Here is a 22586-nt window from a genome sequence, read left to right on the forward strand (position 1 = left end):
TAGCATGACAAGATTTACTGTGTAATAAGGGGCTGAAGGGCTTCGCTTTTCTTTAAAAAAGAATGTAAATCTCTCTAAAGGGTTTTTAGTTGTTTATTACCTGCAAATAGGTTTTCAGAAATAAATATAGAGTTAAATTCACTTTATTGGGAGCCATCAGCTTTTGTCCTTGTCTAGAGCCAGATATTGGGTCAGACTCAATAGTGAACCTCATCCATCTATCTCCAGTCAATTTACCATGATGAAAATAGAGGCATTCTAGAAGAAGCACAAACCTGTGGTATAGTTGTCCTGTATTAAAGCCTGGCTTGGGTATAAAATTAAAACTCAACCCGGGCCCAACACGACCACGGCCAACCCGAACCCGACCCGAGCCCGTGCCCTTTAATATATTTCGTGACTGACCTGACCCGACCCGACACGAATCTCCTTCATCCATTCCGACAGCAGGCTATTCCTGCAGCTGGAGTGTGGGAAATCATGGGTGAGCCTGACCCTGTAACTTCCCGGAAGCAGTGTCCAGACCGACCCGACCCAAGCCCGAATGCTGGACTTGGAACTTAGACCTGGCCCGACCAGAACCCGACACATGTATTCAGGTCTCGTCGGGTTTTTTAAAATTTTTATTTAGAGATACAGCACTGAAACAGGCCCTTCGGCCCACCGAGTCTGTGCCGACCATCAACCACTCATTTATACTAATCCTACACTAATTCCATATTCCTACCACATCCCCACCTGCCCCTATATTTCCCAACCACCTACCTATACTAGGGGCAATTTATAATGGCCAATTTACCTATCAACCTGCAAGTCTTTGGCATATGGGAGGAAACCGGAGCACCCGGAGGAAACCCACGCAGACACAGGGAGAACTTGCAAACTCCACACAGGCAGTACCCAGAATTGAACCCAGGTCGCTGGAGCTGTGAGGCTGCGGTGCTAACCACTGCGCCACTGTGCCACCCCACAGTCGGGTAGCCAGGCTTTATCCTGTATCGGTGTATTATATTAAACATGGCACACCTTGTATGGGAACAGGCTATTGCTATGGGATCTTAAATGCAAAGTAAATAAAAAACTTGCATTTATAAAGTGCCTTTCATGACCTCAGGACATCCCAAATTACTTGCAACCAATGAAGTATTTTTTGAAGTCCAGACACTGTTGTAATATAAGAAAATGCACTAGCCAGGTTACACACAGCAAGCTTCTACAAAAGCCAATGTAATAATGACTATATAATCTGTTTTAGTGATGTTGATTCAGGGATAAATACTGGTCAGGACATCAGGGATAACTCCCCTGCTCTTCTTTGCAATAGTGCCCTGGGATCTTTTATGTCCACCTCAGAGGGGAGACAGAGTATCAGTTTAACATCTTATCTGAAAGCCAGCACGTCCAACACTGCAGCACTCCCTCAATACTGCACTGGAGTGTGTTTTTGTGATTAACTCCCTAGAGTGGTCCTTGAACCCCCAATTTCTGACTCAAAGGTGAGAGTGGTACCCACTGAGCCTGGATGACATGGGTAAGATTTGTTAAAATTATAAAATGGAACTTAAGATTGTGCATATATTGCTTTTTATAAATTTAGATTTTCTGTTCATTGCTGATTTTCAAGAAAATCCTGAATCTTGTCTCGGTGCAACACCAAGTATGTTGTTTTTAATATCGGCACTCAGCTTGTGTGAGTATTGAAAAGCTTCTTATAATATATGTACATCTTATTGCATATGCATATACACAAATAAGCTGATGTTTCAGGCATGGACCTTCTATCAGAACACTGATAAACAGTTCAAACACAAACCATTAACTTGTCTGTTCTCTCCAATAGATGCTGCCTAACCTGATGAAGCCTTTCCAGCATTTCCTGTTGTTTCGGATTTCCAGTATCTGCAGGTTTTCTTTGTTTCCATTGTCTTGTTTTCGTATTGGCTTCTTTCCTAAGTTGGCACACTACATATCCACTTAAAGCTCACACAAGCAGGGGTTTATACTGAGACCTGCAACACCAGTTTTAAGGACACTGTCAGCTTTTACTCAGTGTTTCCTGTAGTTTTTGTACCACCACATTCTGTTTGCTGCACTCCATGCTGCCTCCCTAGATCCTAACAATAGTTGAGCTGGGATCATGTGACTACACAGCAGGGGTCAGCAGCATTAGAGTTCCCTGATAAAAATACAAAACATATTTTCACACATCAGATTTCAATTGTTATTCTTTAAAAAGAAACAAATTTTAAAAGCAAGGGAACATATTTGCAGGCCTTAGCAACTTGTTATTCTTTACCCTTTCACATGACACTGAAATCTCCTGGGTTTATACAGTATTAGCCATCATTCATTTTCAAAGGCTAAATAGCAATCTTAAAAAAATATATACCCAAGTGGTATAGCCCATATAACCATAAGACATATGCAAATATTATGTCAGCCATGACATTAATTGTTTATTTCACAAAATCGGCCAATATTACATGCAATTCTGTCAACATTGGTTCTTACTGAGTCACCAAAGACACATTCAAGGAAATATGCTTGAGAGCAGCTTCTTTGGAATATTCTTTGTCTGCTTACATTTTCTAAATGTTGACACCTATAAAAAATTGTACTTTAAGTTTCTAAAGTTTCATATTAAAATGGAAATAAAAGGGCTTTATGATACCATAAGATAACTGCAGTTATATTGCTTTTTGTAAGTTGCTTTCTGTGAAACTTTCCTTATGCCTCACAAAGGGGTCTGCCATAGTGGAGAGTCTGACATAGTGAAGAGTATTACATTGGCTCCTGGTCCAGTAGCGCCTCAATTTTAAAATTCTTATGCTGTATTCAAATCCCTCCATAACCTTCCGACTCCCTAACTCTGTAACATTCTCTAGCTCTACAACACCCCAAAATCTCTGCACTCCTCCAATTATGTTCTTTTGCCCATCCTCAATTTCCCTCACTTCATCATTGATGGCCATGCCTTTAGCCACCTGGGCCCTAAGCTCTAGAATCCCCTCCTTAATGCTCTCTACCTCTCCATCTCCCTCTCATCCTATAAGTTGCTCCTTAAGTCATTACTTCTTTGATCAAGCCTTTGGTCACCTGTCTTTATATGATTTGGTGTCAACATTTATCTGATAACTCTCCTGTGAAGCATCTTAGGATGTTTTACTATGTTAAGGACACCATGTAAATGTATGTTGTTATTGTTGTGAAGGATCTGTCATCGGGAAGGGTCTATTCTAATGAGGGAGCTATAAACAGTCTCTGCTAAGGTGAATAGACTCTTCACCTCCATTCTATCCAGATCCCTCAAAATTTTGTACATTTCAATCAGATCTCCCCTCAGCCTTCTCTGTTCCAAGGAGAACAACCCCAGCCTATCCAATCTTTCCTCATAGCTGCATTTTTCCAGTCCTGGCAACATTCTCGTAAATCTCCTCTGTACCCTAACCTAACCTAGCAGTAGTCTCTGAAATAAGGAACAAATGACAATTAAGAAGAGTGGTGGGAATATAAGAAAGCACAGAATGATAAAGGGCAATTCAGCTCATCAAGCATTTTCCCGCCATCAAACTGATAAAAGCCTGCTCTACTCAACTTATATAGTTCACAGGGAGAAAAATATTTTGAAAACTTTCTCACTGGCCTCAAAAGTAAATCACACAAAACCACAGAATGCCTGTCCAGTATAACATCCTTAAAATTGTATAACCCATGACAATTGGCTTTCCATGACCCCAGAAACACAGAAAGCATTATTCTCCACACAGTAGTCAATTCTCATTTATCTATACTTACCTTTATAATCCTCAATACCATTCCCAAGAAGATATTCATTCAGCTTTTATTTGGGAGTTTATTCCACATATCTATGAGAGAGAAAAATCCTTTTATCTCCATGACTTGCTTAAGGCTTCTTAATTTACTACTCACGCCCTTTAGTTCTACATTCACAATGCAAGTGCTTTCATCAACCTAATGCATCCTCTCACTTGACAGCAACAAATGAAGGAAGTTGTGTACGTTGTATTATAATTTACTCTAGCTGTATGTATAACATATGTTTGCAAAGCTTATGAGCAAGGCTTGTCACAAGCAAACAAATGAGAACAAGTAAGATTCTAATATTTGCGGGATTTTTTGGAATTAATAGTTTTATTCAAACCTTTTGCAAGTTGCTAAAATTTTAAATAGCTCCTCAGATACCTGGGTTCAGTCAGTGTTTGAAAATTAAAATTGTGAATTTACCTCTCTTAAGTGCTATTGTTAAAATGAGTTGATGACCTCTTTCCATGTGAATTATTGTTCAGAATGATGCAGGGATTGAGTTGATAAATCAAAGGAGGACAGTTAAGATGCTGTCAAAGAAATAATCAATAGAACAATCAGGTAAGAATGGAACAGGGCAGAACAGAGGCAAGACAAATTTAACAAGATGAAAGCATGGAATAATTTTGAATTTCTGTATGTACTAGGTCGATGGGATGAAATTCTCCTCCAGCTACTAAATGTACGGGGTCCTGTGTGAAATGAGTTCAAACAGTTTCAATCCAACTGTTAATGGAGCAGACAGCTCAAAATTGACCCTAATTCAGAACTAGGTGACCTCTCTGATGTGGGAAATGTAAAATGTTACACTTGTTGACTAAGGGGTCCTGTTCTGAGGTTCATACTTGCAGCTTTACATTGCGTCCAGTCTCCCTACATCTAATCTGAGAGTGTTTGATACTGACACCTATTCCCTGGTGTGGGGGCCTGAAGATGGCTCCGGATGAGGCCCGCCACAGACCTCGACGCTGGGAGGGCCAAGCCCAATACTCCCGGTGGCGGCAAGGCTCCCTGGTGGCCTCCCACCCCCACCGCCAAAATGAATACATTTAAATAGAGTTCCCTGCGATCTTGAGGGCCCACCGTGATCTTCAGTGCAGTAGCCAGCACTCCCGCGCCTTCAGATGCCTGTTGGGGAAACGCGGCACCACACTTGTGGGGAGGGGGGAGGAGGTACGTTTATCAGTGTGGGTGTCTGTGGGGTGGGGGGAACTGGGTCAAATACACATAATGGGGGTAGGGAACGGTAAGAAGGCTTGAACCTTAAACTTTGGGCAGATTGGGGGGGGAAGGTCAGATGTAAAAGGTAAGAGTTTTGGGGGGAAGGGCAAATAGTTAATGTCATTGTTAATGGGAGGTGGAACAGAGGCATAAGAAATTTATTTATTTAATTTTGGGGGGTTACTTCTTTAAAAATTTAAATGTGCCAGCAGGACTGGCTGCCCTTTAAAAATGGCGCCGGCACCTGCGCACAGGCAGCTGACGTCATTGCTGGGGATGGACAGCCCGCCCCTCCATGTGATTGGGGGAGACGGGCCGTCCCAGCTATTTAAATGAGCCGCCGCACGGGAGATTGCGGCGGCTCTTTGGCAATACGGGCCGCCATTTTTGAGCTCACCGCCGAGATCAGCGGCGGACTTTTAAAATCCAGCCCCTAGTTCCTGTCTTAGCTCTTTTTCTATGTACTCTTGAGCTCCTACAAGGTGCTATCTCAGTGGTTATAATGTGACAGATGAAAGCTGAGCCTCCAATGAGGACAGTTAAAATGGCTATCATGGGGGAGCAGTGCTAACAGCTTACCCATCATATGGGAATGAGGCACAAACCTGAAACCGGTTTGTGGTTGTTGCCCACATCATTGCACGGAAGCCCTTCACGTCCTGCCCACTTCATGCCACTTTTTGGCGTGTTGACAATTTTTCCACCGCGCCCAGAGTAAATTCCTCAATGCTGGCCATTACTTTTGAATGGTTTTAAATTATATCTTATATAACCTAAGAGAAATGGTACTGGTATAGTATTGCTACCCCACCCCACCAGGCTCCACTCCAATGGAAATACAGTAATCAAATGCCATTGCATAATGACAAATTTAAGAAATAGCTAATCACTGCATTCCAGAAAATAATACATTATGGATGTCATTTTTGCCGTGTATGTCAAAAATACATGAGCAATGACAAATCAACAAATTAATACTAGATTAATTCACTTCTAATATCTATAATCTCTACAACCCTCGCCTTAGATTTTACAAATCCTAAATGCATTTTATTTGGCCCACTTCTAATTAATTTTGGATTAGCAATCTAGACACATGTAGGCTTGATCAAAACAATCTGTACTCTATTTCTTCAGGTCTCTAATGCACTCTGCCCCTGGAGTATATCATTTCTTATTCAGTGTCTGTCAAAGAAGGAGCCACTGCTAATATGATACCTCCGCTGTCACTTTAGTTAGCTGTGCATCATATCATATGGCAATCAGGATGCCTGAGGAGCATAATCATGTTCAAAAGACAATTCAATGATTGTTGCAATTAAAATAAACATATAGCAATTAAATTAAACTGATTTTTTAAATTAGGAAAGTAGTCTGTAGGTTGCTATTCAAGTTAACACATACTTAGAGAAAAGCTTCTGTGTTACTGAAGTTTGAGAGACTTCATTATTGTCTGTCTGTGTCTGCAATTGTCGCAGAAAAGAGCTCTAATTCTTCATCAACATTAATAGAATTAAATTTGACTGATAGAATTGAATAGTCATGTTCATATTTCAGAAAATTTAGGAAGAATTAGACTTTCAAATTTGCAATCGTATCTTTACAATTGTTTCCACTCTGTAATAACATGGTGAGTGTAACAGTCCAAACAAAATTTCAAGTGTAACTATGTTTATATCAATTATTTTAGCAGGTTGCATCAATAATTAGGCTGCAACTTTTTTTCCTAATGTAATCATACTGGACAGGAGAACAGGATGCATGAGCCAGAGTTTTGCACAAGTTATAGTTTACTTATACAGTTGAGGAGGGGAAAGCTGCAAGGACAGACTGGAGTTGAGACTGGAAATGACAGAGGCATGTATAAGGTTTTCAGCAGTGAAGGGGCTGATGTAAGGGCAGTTGCAGAAGAGGAAGTAAATGCTCCTGGTGATAGAAGAATATGCAGTTTAAAGCTCATCTCAATGTTGAGCAGGACACCAGAGTGAAATGGTCTGGTTCAGCTTTGGTGAGTGGGTTGATGGCAAAGGAGCAGAGTTTCTGGCCAAAGAAAATGGTTTCGGACTGTTGAGGTGAAAGGAGTTGTGAATCATACTTGATAGTAAATGATCAGTCTGTTCGGTGGTTGCTGAAGAGTTGAGAGAATTGTGGACAGGTAGAGAAAGGACAGCTGGGCAACATCAGCATAGGTGAAAGTCAATCCGATGTGCATGGCTGGTGTTGCCACTATGTAGCATGTAGATAAGGAAAAGGAAATGGCCGAGTTGTAGCTGAAGAACATCATTGCATTCAATTTTTTCCATTCTCGTAAATTTATTACTTTAGTTACATAGATAGATTGGAGAAGGGAAGGTTGAGAGGAGATTTGATAGAGGTATTCAAAATCATAAATGGGTCTGGACAGAGTAGATAGAGAGAAACTGTTCCCATTGGTGGAAGGACCGAGAACCAGATGGCACAGATTTAAAGTAATTGGCAAAAAAAGCAATAGTGACATGAGGAAAAGCTTTTTCACGCAGCAAATGGTTCGGATCTGGAATGCACTGCCTGAGAGTGTGGTGATTTTATGATTCTATTCCCACATAGAAAGAAAGAAGAAAGAACTTCTTTCACATTCTTTAGAAATCTCAAAGCATATCACAGACAATGAATTACTGTGCAGTTTCTGTTGTTTTGTACGCAAGGACAACAGCTAATTTTCACACAACAAAGTTCCACATGTGATGCTGCCCAGGACACTGAGAGAACTCTCCTGCTCTTCTTCAATTAATGCCATGGGATCTTTTGCATCCCCCCAGACAGGCAGACAGAGCTTTAGTTTAATGTCCCGTGCAAAAGACTGCATCTCTGGCAATGTAGCACTCCATCAATACTACATTGAAGTGTCAGCCTAAGTTATGTGTTCAGGAGTAGGGATTGAATGCAGAGAACACTCAGCCAAGCTTTAGCACCTTCCACCTATGAAGTCAGGATGGTCTGCTTTGTGGATTGCTCAACATTGCGTTCTATGAGGTAGAGGTATTTTCAGTATAGTTCTCGATTCTCCTCCTGTAATTGAATGGCTATAGAGTGCCTATAGAGTGAAACAGGGCTGTGTTCTCGCACCCACACTTTTTGGGATTTTCTTCTCCCTGCTGCTTTCACATGCGTTCAAATCCTCTGAAGAAGGAATTTTCCTCCACACAAGATCAGGGGGCAGGTTGTTCAACCTTGCCCGTCTAAGAGCGAAGTCCAAAGTACGGAAAGTCCTCATCAGAGAACTCCTCTTTGCTGACGATGCTGCTTTAACATCTCACACTGAAGAATGCCTGCAGAGTCTCATCGACAGGTTTGCGTCTGCCTGCAATGAATTTGGCCTAACCATCAGCCTCAAGAAAACGAACATCATGGGGCAGGATGTCAGAAATGCTCCATCCATCAATATTGGCGACCACGCTCTGGAAGTGGTTCAAGAGTTCACCTACCTAGGCTCAACTATCACCAGTAACCTGTCTCTAGATGCAGAAATCAACAAGCGCATGGGTAAGGCTTCCACTGCTATGTTCAGACTGGCCAAGAGAGTGTGGGAAAATGGCGCACTGACACGGAACACAAAAGTCCGAGTGTATCAGGCCTGTGTCCTCAGTACCTTGCTCTACGGCAGCGAGGCCTGGACAACGTATGCCAGCCAAGAGCGACGTCTCAATTCATTCCATCTTCGCTGCCTTCGGAGAATACTTGGCATCAGGTGGCAGGACTATATCTCCAACACAGAAGTCCTTGAAGCGGCCAACATCCCCAGCTTATACACACTACTGAGTCAGCGGCGCTTGAGATGGCTTGGCCATGTGAGCCGCATGGAAGATGGCAGGATCCCCAAAGACACATTGTACAGCGAGCTCGCCACTGGTATCAGACCCACCGGCCGTCCATGTCTCCGTTATAAAGACGTCTGCAAACGCGACATGAAATCGTGTGACATTGATCACAAGTCGTGGGAGTCAGTTGCCAGCATTCGCCAGAGCTGGCGGGCAGCCATAAAGACAGGGCTAAATTGTGGCGAGTCGAAGAGACTTAGTAGTTGGCAGGAAAAAAGACAGAGGCGCAAGGGGAGAGCCAACTGTGCAACAGCCCCAACAAACAAATTTCTCTGCAGCACCTGTGGAAGAGCCTGTCACTCCAGAATTGGCCTTTATAGCCACTCCAGGCGCTGCTTCACAAACCACTGACCACCTCCAGGCGCGTATCCATTGTCTCTCGAGATAAGGAGGCCCAAAAGAAAGAATAGAGTGCCTATGCTACATCTTAGCTATCCAGTGGACATATACCCAACCATCTGAGTTAGTTGCTGATCAATTGGCTCTCAGATGAGAGATCAGTACCATATTTAAGCAGTATAAACATACCCTGCCCAGACTGCTAACACATTTCTTTAAGTTGATTTGGATTCAAATTTGAATTTTCGGAATCCAAACTCAAACTCATAATGCATCAAGTTATTCAACTCTTATTATAACCTTTAAAAACTTATTTATAAATGTTTAACAGTCAGATCATGAAAGGATTGTTTGCCATGATACACATTCTGATTTATAGAAGACCAATGCATGCTGTATGATTCCCACAAAAAATATAGAAGAACTCTTCAGCAAATAGAATAATGAATTTATACACTGTTTGCACAGATCTATCTCACTGCAAATAGGGTCTAAAATAGCATCATTCAAAGGCACGTAATCCCTTCTGGAAGGCACAATAATAAGACTCAGCTGAACCTGGGAAATGGGGTTGGGTGAAAAGAGCGTCAGCTGTTGAATGCAGATTAGATCTTCAGCCGTTTTTCCAATTTCCCATCCAACTAGGTTCATTATCGTTACTACTCAAGCATGCTATACAAGATGTATAGCAGCTTTAGCTTGACCCAGCAGTCCACTCTGTGCTACTGTGCTTCCAAACAATTTTAGTTCTTTTTTCTTCGTTCATGGCAAGGCCAGCATTTCATGCTCATCCCTCATTGCCCTTTGAGAAGCTGGTGGTGAGCTGCAGTCCATGTGGGGTAGATACACCCACAGTGCTATTAGGGAGGGAGTTCCAGGATTTTGACCCAGTGACAATGAAGGAGCAGCAATATATTTCCAAGTTAGAATGGCGTGTAGCTTGGAGGAGAACTTGCAGGTGGTGGTGTTCCCATGCATCTGCTGCTCTTGTCCTCCTAGGTGATAGAGGTCATGGGCTTAGAAGGTGTTGTCGAAGGAAATTTTGCATTTTGCTGCAGTGCATTTTGTAGATGGTACACACTGCTGTGGATGGAAAGCACACCTCAAAAATAAATGAGGTCAGGTCACAAAAAGCAAAGTAACTTTGTTGTGCTCTTTCCTACCAATCTTACACTGAAAACATTTTTCTGAGAACTGTAAGAAATAAAAAGGATTGAGGAATTATATTCCCAAAGTATGCACATTGTTGAACATGACTGTTCAAAGCTACAAGAGCACAACCATTGTACCATGCGAATTTTCCTATTGTTGGCGATGATCGTCCTTCGAAATCAATAATGGTACTTTAGACCAAATAAGTGAAGAAGAGGTGGGGATTTTGAAGGTGTAAATTAAGCTCAGTAAAAATAAATAGTAATCGATCACAATAGCTACGTACTTTAAGGTAAAAGACTTCTAGATAAGGTATTATAGAACATTGCCTTAAACTGAACCGTGTTGATGGAATAAGTGGACATAGGTTCAAACTAGGAAAAGATAACTTAAAGACATGTTTAGGAAGGATGTCAAGAAACTCTTCTTTACACAGACAATGGTCACGACATGAAATGGATTTCCTAATTTGGTAGTGGAAGTTAAACCCCGGGAATTATTCAGGAAATAGGTGGTGCCATGATGAAGGAATTATAAGGCTATTCTGGATGTATGGTCAATATCGGTTAGATAGAACTTCGTCATCTGTGTTACCTTGTGATTCCATTCATATTGTGTTGCAATGACCGAGGTGTTAACTGTTGTTTTTATCTTAGGTTTTCAACCATTGTTTGGCAGTGATCCTGATGAGGTTCAAATATTCTCAAGCTGTTCTAGTGTACTGTCTAACTGCTGCATGACCATTACTTACAATGAAGAAAGTAATTTTAGTACAACCTGGTGTATTTGGACATAGTTTGCAATTAGTTGGGTCAAGCCAATTTCATGCCAACCTTTCATCAATGAGACAATTCTGATGAAAGGTCACAGACCTGAAACATTAACTCTGCTTCTCTCTCCACAAATGCTGCCTGAACTGCTGAGTATTTCCAGCACTTTCTGTTTTTATTTTAGGTAGATCCCACCCCTTGTTTTATACAGTACTTTGAAAATGATGAACTAGTTATACCACAACAAAGTTCCAGAGCCTGTGTTGAATTTTTACAAATGACATACCATACTACTAAAATACTATGCAGATGAACAAAATTATTAGCTCCAACAGGTTATATTAGATCAGCACATCATATTGGAATCAGATTATGAGGACCTAAAACCCAAAGGGGTAAAACACTTTCAGAGTACATTTTATTCAGTAACATTTCTCATTATTCATGTAAAAAAAAAGGCTCTTAGAAATATACTTTATCTTAAGAAAAACACATTTCTACCCCAACAAGAGATCTACAATTGGTTGTCCAACCCCAGCAAAGCACAAGAGGGCCAACTTTCCAAGTGTGCATTGTTGAGGACAAGCCTCACGCACCAGCCAGACAAGCTGCCCATGATTTTCCATCCATTGACCTTATGATCTGCACAGTCCCTAATATCAGCAAAGCGTACATTGGGTTACCTGAGTTAATGCCCAGTAGTCCTTTTAACTCGACTAACCATTCTTTGCCAAACAATACATCTTTCATTTTGGGAATTCAAGACAGAATACAAACGAATGGACAGAAGCTAATGGATTACTGTGCCATCAGGAGATGTTCTGCGAAGAAAGGCAGCTGTTATCTCTGATGGCTCATTGATTCTTTGAAACATTTTAAATTCTGAACGATGTCTTTTTTATCTTTCTTTACATGAGATTGGACATCAAAGGGAGGGGGTATGTAGTTAGTCTGGCACACTCTTCAATGTCCTATTTTTCTGATCACGATGTGGATTGGGGGCTCAAAGGAGCTCTTTTGCCTCATTTTTCATATAAAGCTGTTCATAATCAAAAGTTATTGAAAAAAACTGCTAGGACTTCAGAAATTTTTGTTGTTTTGGGGCAGATGGAGGTTAGTTAAGTCCAGTATAGTATTGGCTCTGTTTATTTTCTGAATCACACTTTCTGCTTTATAATAATGCCATCTAATTGGGAGAATTTAGCAATCTGCAGCCTGAACTATATGGTCTGGTAGCATGGAGTTTTCTGCTGGTTCAGAGGGGACTGAAGTGCATGTTGTGTAGGCTATAGTGGTAAAGGGTTCATTGTTCACCCTGCATTGATGCTGCCTCAGAGACTTAGGACATAATGTTAAGTTATGGTTCATTGCTTTGCGCTTGGAAGCTGACTTTTACAAAGAGCAGAAATAAAGGTGGGAATTAGCCCAACTCTATACACTGACCCAGGGTTTTTTTAAATTCAATAATGGGATGTGGGCTTCGCTAGCTGGACCAGCATTTGTTGCCCATCCCTAATCGCCCATGAGAAGGTGGTGGTGAGTTGCCTTCTTGAACTGCTGCATTCCATGTGAGGTAGGTACATCCACAGTGCTGTTAGGAAGGGAGTTCCAGGATTTTTACCCAGCGACAATGAAGGAATGGCGATATAGCTCCAAGACAGGATGGTGTGTGACTTGCAGGGGAACTTGCAGGTGGTGTTGTTCCCTTGCATTTGCTGCCCTTGGCCTTCTAGTTGGTAGAGATTGTGGGTTTGGAAGGTACTGTCTAAGCAGCCTTGGTGCGTTGCATCTGAAAGATGGTACACACTGCTGCCAAAGAGTGTCAGTCCTGCTAGTATGCCTCGAGCAATTTTCTTTTGGCTTAAACATGTGCAAGTCAGGTGCCCTTGTACTGTTGAGATTTATTTTGAATGGCAACTCTATAGACAGAAGTTGCCTGAATCCATAGATAAATATGGACAACTTTCCCGAGTACTTCAGTTGAGTTCACTGTGTTCCACTGCATGTGCAGGTCACTGCAGAAAGGCAGAACAAAGGCAAAACTTCAGTTAAAAGCATCTCAAATGACCTTTGCTATCTTAGTTCAAGAAAGAATGGTTTTAGAATACCTATGAGAATTAGGACTTTTTTTTGTATTCATTCATGGGATGTAGGCGTCACTGGCCAGGCCAGCATTTATTGCCCATCCCTAATTGTCCTTGAGAAGGTGGTGGTGAGCTGCCTTCTTGAACTGCTGCATTCCATGTGGGGTAGATACATCCACAATGCTGTTAGGAAGGGAGTTCCAGGATTTTGACCCAGCGACAGTGAAGGAACGGTGATATAGTTCCAAGTCAGGATGGTGTGTGACTTGGAGGGGAACTTGCAGGTGGTGGTGTTCCCATGCATTTGCTGCCCTTGTCCTTCTAGTTGGTAGAGGTCGCGGGTTTGGAAGGTGCTGTCTAAGGAGCCTTGGTGTGTTGCTGCAATGCATCTTGTAGATGGTACAGACTGCTGCCACTGTGCGTTGGTTGTGGAGGGAGTGAATGTTTGTAGATGGGGTGACAATCAAGCAGGCTGCTTCGTTCTGGCTGATGTCGAGCTTCTTGAGTGTTGTTGGAGCTGCACCCATCCAGGCAAGTGGAGAGTATTCCATCACATTCCTGACTTGTGCCTTGTAGATGGTGGACAGGCTTTGGGGAGTCAGGAGGTGAGTTACTCACCTCAGGATTCCTAGCCTCTGACCTGCTCTTGTAGCCACGGTATTTATATGGCTACGTCAGTTCAGTTTCTGGTCAATGGTAGCCCCTAGGATGTTGATAGCGGGGGATTCAGTGATGTTAATGCCATTGACTGTCAACGGGAGTTGGTTAGATTCTCTCTTGTTGGAGATGGTCATTGCCTGGCACTTGTGTGGCGCGAATGTTACTTGCCACTTATCAGCCCAAGCCTGGATATTGTCCAGGTCTTGTTGCTTTTCTATACGGATTGCTTAAGTATCTGAGGAGTCACGAATGGTGCTGAACATTGTTCAATCATCAGCGAACATCCCCACTTCTGACCTTATGATTGAAGGAAGGTCATTGATGAAGCAGCTGAAGATGGTTCGGCCTAGGACACTATCCTGAGGCACTCCTGCAGTGATGTCCTGGAGCTCAGATGATTGACCTCCAACAACCACAACCATCTTCCTTTACACTAGGTATGACTCCAGCCAACGGAGGGTTTTCCCCCGATTCCCATTGACACCAGTCTTGCTAGGGCTCCTTGATGCCATACTCAGTCAAATGCTGCCTTGATGTCAAGGGCAGTCATTCTCACCTCACCTCTTGAGTTCTGCTCTTTTGTCCATGTTTGAACCAAGGCTGTAATGAGGTCAGGAGCTGAGTGGCCCTGACAGAACCCAAATTGAGCGTCACTGAGCAGGTTATTACTAAGCAAGTGCCACTTGATGGCACTGTTGATGACACCTTCCGTCACTTTACTGATGATTGAGAGTAGGCTGATGGGGTGGTAATTGGCCGGGTTGGGCTTGTCCTGCTTTTTGTGTACAGGACATACCTGGGCAATTTTCCACATTGCATTGTAGATGCCAGTGTTGTAGCTGTACTGGAACAGCTTGGCTAGGGGTGCGGCAAGTTCTGGAGCACAGGTCTTCAGTACTATTGCATGAATATTGTCAGGGCCCATAGCCTTTGCAGTATCCAGTGCCTTCAGTCGTTTCTTGATATCACGAGGAGTAAATTGAATTGGCTAAAATCTGGCATCTGTGATGCTTCGGACTTCGGGAGGAGACCAAGATGGATCATCAACCTGGCACTTCTGTCTGAAGATTGTTGCAAATGCTTCAACCTTATCTTTCGCACTGATGTGCTGGGCTCCCCCATCATTGAGGAGCCTCCTCCTCCAGTTAGTTGTTTAATTGTCCACCACCATTCACGGCTGGATGTGACAGGACTGCAGAGCTTAGATCTGATCCATTCATTATGGGATCGCTTAGCTCTGTCTATCGCATGCTGCTTATGCAGTTTTACATGCAGATAGTCCTGTGTTGTAGCTTCACCAGGCTGACACCTCATTTTGAGGTATGCCTGGTGCTGCTCCTGGCATGCCCTCCTGCACTCTTCATTGAACCAGGGTTGGTCTCCTGGCTGGATGGTAATGGTAGAGTGGAGGATATGCTGGGCCATGAGGTTACAGATTGTGGTTGAGTACAATTCTGCTGTTGATGGCCCACAGTGCCTCATGGATGCCCAGTTTTGCATTGCTAGATCTGTTCGAAATCTATCCCATTTAGCACGGTGGTAGTGCCACACAACACAAAGGAGGGTATCCTCAATGTGAAGGCGGTACTTCGTTTCCACAACAACTGTGCGGTCGTCACTCCTACCAATACTGTCATGGACAGCTGCATCTGCGGCAGGCAGATTGGTGAGGACGAGGTCAAGCATGTTTTCCCCTCTTGTTGGTTCCCTCACCAACTGCCGTATACCCAGTCTAGCAGATATATCCTTTAGGACTCAGCAGCTCGGTCAGTAGTGGTGCTACCGAGCCACTCTTGGTGATGGACATTGAAGTCCCCCACCCAGAGTACATTCTGTTGCCTTGCCACCCTCAATGCTTCCTCCAAGTGCTGTTCAACATGGAGGAGTACCCACTCATCGGCTGAGGGAGGGCAGTAGGTGGTAATCAGCAGGAGGTTTCCTAGCCCATGTTTGACCTGATGCCATGAGACTTCATGGGGTCCAGAGTCAATGTTGAGGACTCCCAGGGCAATTCCTTCCATACTGTATACCACTGTGCCACCAGCTCTGCTGGGTCTGTCCTGCTGGTGGGACAGAACATACATAGAGATGGTGATGGCAGTGTCTGGGACATTGTCTGTCAGGTATGATTCCGTGAGTATGACTATGTCAGGCTGCTGTTTCACTCAGCTGTGGGACAGCTCTCCCAACTTTGGCATAAGCCCCCACATGTTAGTAGGTCAATGCCGGGTGGTCCGTCCAGTTTCATTCTTTTTTATTGACTTCGTAGCAGTTAGATACAACTGAGTGGCTTGCTAGGCCATTTCAGAGGGCATGCAAGAGTCTACCACATTGCTGTGGGTCTGGAGTCACATGTAGGCCAGACCAGGTAAGGACAGCAGATTTCCTTCCCTAAAGGACATTAGTGAACCAGATGGGTTTTTACAACAATTGACAATGGTTTCATGGCCATCATTAGACTAGCTTTTTTTTAAATTCCAGATTTATTAATCAAATTCAAATTCTACCTGTAACTATTGTTATTGTTACAACCACGTGAGAAAGGGTTCCCTTTCAGCCTTCACCTGGTCTTACTGTAACAGAGTTTTGTTTTTTTAAACACATTGTGTTTGAGCTCCCCCTTGGTGAATCCTTGTTCACCACCCTCAAATGATAAGGCAAAGGAATTAGCACATGCGATACACACATGCAAATAGGGACAGAAAAGGGCAGGAGAAAAAGAAAGTAGAGAGGTTTAAGGCAATCTCTGAAGAGGGGTTTTTATTATTGTGCTTCAAGCTTGCTGTAGTTCTTGCTTATAGGTGGATCTTGCTTTTCACTGGGGCCCAGTATTCTTCTTAAACCTTGTTCACTGTAGGAGACTTTTCTCTTTTGGGGTTCATGTGTCTTCAATGGCTTTTCAGTTCCATGAGAAAGAGATGGAAGCAGACAGGAAAGGCTGCCACAAGCCAGCCACGAGAGGTCTTTTCAGACCAGAAGAAAACAGCTTTCTCCGTTCAAATTCACTGTGTCAAGTTAATAAAAAAACCTACAACAGTCAGTTAGTCATGTGACTAAACTGGTCCGACCATAACTGTTTGTGTATTCGGCCATCTTAACAGTCAACCTGGAATACTAGCTCCTCCACCTGGTAATCAAAAGTCCATTGTGGATTGAATGTATCAGAATGTATCAGACAAATGTCTTTTGTCCCTTTTAAGCACTGTCTGTATATATGCAAATGGCTTTCCAGTCAAGGGTCTGGTGTTGCTTTCTTTTAAAAAGCAAGTTCTTTCTTTACTCCAGTAACAATTTAAAAATCAGTGTTCATGTGGCGAAATTAATATGCCTCGTTCTTGCTGGGTGGGACCTGCATGACATTATTTTTTAATCCAGTGATTTATTCTTGCTTCTGTATATTTTTGCCTTATAATAAACATGATTTAGTCATTTTCAAACTGAACCATATGTTGCTATCTATGAGTTTGTGGAAGTTTGGAGCACATGATGGGTAGGCTATACTACGTCCTGTGCATAGCCCAACAATAGAAGTTTTCATTGTGGCAGTGCTATCCCAGATATTTCATGCTGAAGGTCAAGCTTCAGTTGTTAGGAAGTTGATTTTTCTAGTGAGCCTGAGTATAAAGCATTGGAAAGTAGTTGAATTGTAACATAGCTATGACTTAGCCCTTCCTTTAAAAAAAAAGTAATGACTTTTTTTTCTCCCAAAGGCATACATTGGAATGGGTTTTCCCCCTAGACTTTCCTATTCCTTTACATTTATCAGTTTCGAAAATAAATAACATGACTGATACCCTATGTTTATGACAGAAGTGAACACCATGGCAGAACTGTCATCAATCACGTGAAGTGTGCACTGTGATTTTAATCAACTGTTTTACGAAATCAATGCATTTACACAATAATGCAAGGCAAAAATTTCACGGTTCAAAAGATACTTTAAGTCACTTGATGTATGGTAACACAATCTTCACCTCCGATAGAGTAATGGACTTGTAATTCACTTAATGACTACAAGTTGCAGCAATACAAATGCACACATACACATGTACATATATGAATTGAGTTGGTTAGCAATTCAGTTCACCTTTGTCTTCAATTGCTTACAAGTACAGAAAAAATGCAGTACAGGGAAAGGTTGATTTTTGATGTAGCAATTAGACGAGTGTGAAGTGTTCATTATCTGTGTATACAAGCAATTAAAATGTTCTGGCTGATTAGCCAAGAAAATGGTCCTTTCTTTTATAATATGTACCACCTACTGTTTTCCTGTCAGCCCACACATTTGTGTATCAATTTGCTTTACAAAGTTAGATAGGTTAATTCTGCATGTTAAATATTTTCATTCCATGGTTTACACCCCCTTCTGTTACCCCCCCCCCCCCCACCACCACCCCCCCACCCAAAGCCAATCTTACTAAGTTACATTTCAGACGCTTTATATAGATGGAATTTCAGTCATCTTTTATGCCACATTGTCATAATTTAGCTTTTTTGTCTACTCTCATTAAAGTCAAAGCTTTATCATTGCTTGTGCAATACATGCTTTATACCTATATATAAATTTGTAACTATAAGGGAAGATGTCCAAATAGTAAATTCACAGAATGTCTTTGGTTTATCTACACAAAGAAGACATGGATGACTAGACAAATCAAAGAGGAATAATAGATTAAAGATGCCCTTGATTTTAATGAGGTTGAGTTATCTTCGACTATAACCAAGGTAAAATCAAAACTAGGATTTAACTGATAAAAATAATATTTCAAAAGACTTTTTAATACATCCATGCAGATAGAATTTTTGAAATTTTCTTTTCTATCTCATCTTTCCATCAACTCTAAAAATATGATCTCGAAGGGTTTGTATTATCCCAGACACAACCCGACAGGAAATAGAAGTACTAGTTAGAATGGAGGGATATGAAGGAAACTTGGCTTCAGTCAGGGCGGGAGTGAGAACTAAATATTCCCAGCTATAAATTTTTTGGAGAGATACAGAAGGAAGAAAAGAAGGAGGATGGCTTTGTTAATTAAGAACAGGAGTATATCATAGAACAGTTTTATTGATGGTGGTGCTTTGATGGAGTCTGTCTGGGTTAAATTAAGGAATAATAAAGGCTCTATGATCGTATTTTCACTATATTATAGAAAACTGAATGGGGGAAATCAAATCAAGGATGAGATTTTTATGTAATTTAAAGAGTTTTGCAGTAATAGTAGCGTTGTAATAGTAGGGGGATCCTCAATAACTTAAGTTGACTCAGAAATGATTAATTCTATGGTCAATATTCCTGGGTAGTCAGGTTCTGATCCATATTCTGCCTTCCTCAACTGAGTTCAAAAGGCACCACCATTGTGCCTTCTCCAGCCATTGGAATGTCAGGGAAGTAATCGCCCCATCACAGAATTCCAGGTTTTCTTACATGGCTCAATGGTTTTGGCCACCAACATCGCCACTCCACCCAGAAGTCTATTCGACTTGAGATTGTACTTTAATAATCTATGTTGTATTCATTTTCCTCCAAAGGTACATAGGAACATAAGAAATAGGAGCAGGAGTAGGCCTTTCGGCCCCTCGAGCCTGGGTCACCATTCAACTAGATCATGACTGATCTTCTACCTCAAAGTCATTTTCCTGTACCATCCACATATCCCTTGATGCCTTTAATATCTAGAAATTTATCGATCTCTGACTTGAACATATTCAATGACTGAGCCTCCACAGCCCTCTGGGGTAGAGAATCCCAAAGATTCACCTCAAGGAATGAAGAAATTCCTCCTCATTTCAGTCTTAAATGGCCTACCTCTTATTCTGAGATTGTGTCCCTTGGTTCTAGACACCCCCCCCACCCCCCCACCCCCAGTCAGGTGAAACATCATTCCTGTATCTACCCTGTCGAGCCTTGACAGAATTTTATATGTTTCAATGAGATCACCTCTAACTAGCCTAAACTCTAGAGAATACAGGCCTGGCCTCCTCAATCTCTCCTGATAGAACAATCCCGCCATCCGAGTAATTAGTCTGGTAAACCTTTGATGCACTCCCTCTATTGCAAGTATATCTTTCCTTAGGTAAGGAAACCAAAACTGTACACAATACTCCAGATGCAGTCTTACCAAGGCTCTATATAATTGCAGCAAGACATCTTTACTCTTGCACTCAAATCCTCTTGCAATAAAGGCCAACATACCATTTGCCATCCCAATTGCTTGCTCCACCTGCATGTTAGCTTTCAGTGACTTATGAACAAGGACATCCAGGTGCCCTTGAACATCAATACTTCACAATCTCTCACTATTTAAGAATACTCTGCATTTCTGTTTTTCCTATCAAAGTGGAAAACTTCACATTTTTCCACATTATATTCCTTCTGTCATGTTTTTGCCCACTCACTTAGCCTGTCTAAATCCCCTTGAAGCCTCCTCACACCTCCCATTCCCATTTAGATTTGTATCAGCAGCAAACTTGGAAATATTACATTTGGTCCCCACATCCAAATGATTGATATAGATTGTGAATAGCTGGGGCCCAAGCACTGATCCTTGAGATACCCCACTACTCACAGCCTGCCAACCTGAGAATAACCCGTTTATTCCTACTCTCTGTTTTCTGTCGGTTAACTAATTCTCAATGCTTGCCAGTATATTCCCCCCAATCCCATGTGCTCTAATTTTGTTTACTAACCTTTCATGTGGGTCCTTATTGAAAACCTTCTGACAATCCAAATACATCACATCCACTGGTTTCCCCCTTAACTATTCTGCTAATTACATCCTCAAAAACCTCCAACAGGTTTGTCAAACACAATTTCCTTTTAATAAATCCATGTTGACTCTGCCCAATCCTACCATTATTTTTTAAGCGTCCAGTTATCACATCCTTTATAATGGATTCGAGCATTTTCCCTTCTACTGATGTCAGGCTAGTAAGTCTGTAGTTCCCTGTCTTCTCTCTCCCTCCTCTTTAATAGTGGGGTTATATTTGCTACCTATGTTGAGTAAATTAGTGACTGTTCAGCAGAAAACCTTTCAAACAAGCATTCAAGAGTATTTCAGAATAAATATATTTAATAAGCACATTGGGGTCAAATTCTTGCAATCTTCCGTAACTTCAGCATCAGATCTGTGGAAACCCTGGATCTTCTGCCAATGTTACAGAAGAACATAAGAAAGAAACATAAGAAATAGGAGCAGGAGTAGACCATCCAGCTCCTCAAGCCTGCTCTGCTATTCAATATGGTCATGACTGATCTTCTGCCTTAACTCCACTTTCCTGCCCATATCCCAAAGACATATTTATCTCAGCCTTAAATAGACTCAACGATGGAGCATCCACAACTCTCTAGGGTAGAGAATTCCAAAGATTCAAAACCCTCTGAGTGAGAAAATAGCTCCTCACCTGAATTCAAATGATCAACCCCATATGCTGAGACTGTGCCCCTGTGTTCTGGGTTCTCCAGCCAGGGAAACAACCTCTCCTTGTCTACTCTATCAAGCCCCTTCAGAATCATGTATGTTTCAATGAGATTGCCCCTCATTCTTCTAAATTCCAGAGAATATATGCTTAATTTACTCAGCTTCGCAGCATAGGAAAACCCTCTTATCCTAGGGAGCCTTCGGTCTTCACTGTACTGCCTCCAAAGTAAGTATATTGTTACGACCAAGACATGAGGACTGCACTGTTAATTCAGTCCCACTTCTCCACAGGTTATAGCGTATCAATAAATTTTCCCCCTTACTGAAACATCCAATTAGATTTTCTATTTGTCCCCAGAATAAAGCACACCAACCAAGTTTCTTTAATCAACAACAAAATTAATTGTTTATTATAAAATCAAGTCTTAACCAATAATGAAGTAAATCTATATACAAATTGAGATATTAAAGCTCCTTATATTTTCTTAACCCTCATGCACACGCACATACATCTGGTTAACTGGAAAAAAATGGAATTTTGGTTTACAGCTGTTTCATCGGAATAAAAGGAATAAAAATACTTAGACTGCCATGATCTGGAAGGAAGTTCTTCGGTTTGGCAAGGTGTTCCAAAGTTGAATAGTTGGGTGCCACTCGAAGTCTTTCCAGGCGAGGTTGATGAATAGTCTGTGATGGGTAGGCATTTAAAGAAATTGAATTGCAAAAGGCTTCACATAGGTCTTCCAATGGGGGTGTAGCAACAGGTGTCAGTCCTCACATACGATGCAAAAGCCCTTTTTTAAAGATGCAAGATTTCTGCAAATTCAAGGTTTCTTCGAAAATGCAGGAGGCAACAGTACCACTTCAACAAGCTTTTGCTTTCTCAAGAGCAAGGATTCTTTACAGAGAGGTAATACTTTTCTGGTTCTTCTTCTGATCTCCAGGCAGGTCAAAATCAAATTCCAATTGCTTGCTTTAGTCCAAACCCACTGGCGTTTAAACAGTTCAAAAATGAAACCAAAACCTTCCAGAAACAAGTTACATGCCAAACCATAAATTCTCTCTTGTCACAACCAAGGATAGCTCTTAGGTCAAACTCCCTGCTGGTTTCCTTGAAATTACCTGCTTTTCAGTCCTTGTTCAAAGAGGTAGGTTTTAAAGAGCGTCTTAAAGAAGGAAAGCAAGATGGAGAGGTGTAGGGAGGGAATTCCAGAGCTTGGGTCTCAGGTAGTTGAAGGCATTACCACCAATGGTGGAGCG

Source organism: Heterodontus francisci, chromosome 10 (assembly GCF_036365525.1).
Source record: "Heterodontus francisci isolate sHetFra1 chromosome 10, sHetFra1.hap1, whole genome shotgun sequence".
Taxonomy (NCBI): Eukaryota; Metazoa; Chordata; class Chondrichthyes; order Heterodontiformes; family Heterodontidae; genus Heterodontus; species Heterodontus francisci.